General features: G+C 42.5%; 1 protein-coding gene and 1 long non-coding RNA gene across 3 annotated transcripts in view; one reads left to right on the top strand and one right to left on the bottom strand.

Moving 5' to 3' along the window:
• The window catches only part of LOC106727126, a 20,311-nt gene that overhangs the window by 10,573 nt on the left and 8,766 nt on the right, over positions 1–972 (bottom strand). Inside the window, exon 2 of the long non-coding RNA XR_001363286.1 lies at positions 188–190. This is a non-coding gene — a long non-coding RNA (uncharacterized LOC106727126). The remainder of the gene's footprint in view (positions 1–187; positions 191–972) is intronic.
• The window catches only part of PLOD2 (procollagen-lysine, 2-oxoglutarate 5-dioxygenase 2), a 268,114-nt gene that overhangs the window by 3,772 nt on the left and 263,370 nt on the right, over positions 1–972 (top strand). The gene's annotated exons all lie outside the window — the stretch shown is intronic.

Below are 972 nucleotides of genomic sequence, written 5' to 3' on the forward strand. Positions count from 1 at the left end.
AGAAACATCGATGAGAGAGAAACATCGATCAGCTGCCTCCTGCACGCCCCCTACTGGGGATGTGCCCACAGCCAAGGTACATGTCCTTGACCGGAATAGAACCTGGGACCCTTGAATCCCCACAGGCCGGCTCTATCCACTGAGCCAAACCGGTCAGGGCTACATCACTTTGAATATTTCTTGCCACTCCCTTCTGGCCTGCATAGTTTCTGTTGAGAAATCAGTCGTAAGGGTACCCCCTTGTAGGTAACTAACTGTTTTTCTCTTGCTGCTTTTAAGATTCTCTCTTTGTCTTTTGCCCTTGGCATTTTAATTATGATGTGTCTTGGTGTGGTCCTCTTTGGATTCCTCTTGTTTGGGGTTTTCTGTGCTTCCTGGACTTGTAAGTCTATTTCTTTCACCAGGTAGGGGAAGTTTTCTGTCATTATTTCTTCAAATAGGTTTTCAATATCTTGCTCTCTCTCTTCTTCTGGCACCCCCATAATTCGGATATTGGTACACTTGAAGTTGTCCCAGAGGCTCCTTACACTATCTTCATATTTTTGGATTCTTTTTTTCTTTTTTCTTTTCCAGTTGGGTGTTTTTTGCTTCTTCGTATTTCAAATCTTTGACCTGATTCTTGGGGTCCTCTAGTCTGCTGTTATATCTCTGTATATTATTCTTTATTTCAGTCAGTGCAGGCTTAATTTCTAGTTGCTCCTTTTTCATATCCTTGAGGGTCTCACTAAATTTTTTGGAGATTTCTAGAAGATATTTTAGTAACCTTATAACTGTGGTTTTGAACTCTATATCCAGTAGTTTGCTTTCCTCCATTTATTTCGTTTTTGACATGTTTCTTTGTCTCAGCATTTTGGCTGTTTCCCTGTGTTGACAGAGTGGCTTTGTGTGCTAGGTGTCCTATAGAGCCCAGTGGCTCAGCCTCCCTAATTACCTGAGGTTGACACTCTTGGTGCACCCCTTTGTGGGCTGTGT

Source organism: Myotis brandtii, unplaced genomic scaffold, assembly GCF_000412655.1.
Source record: "Myotis brandtii unplaced genomic scaffold, ASM41265v1 scaffold373, whole genome shotgun sequence".
NCBI lineage: Eukaryota > Metazoa > Chordata > Mammalia > Chiroptera > Vespertilionidae > Myotis > Myotis brandtii.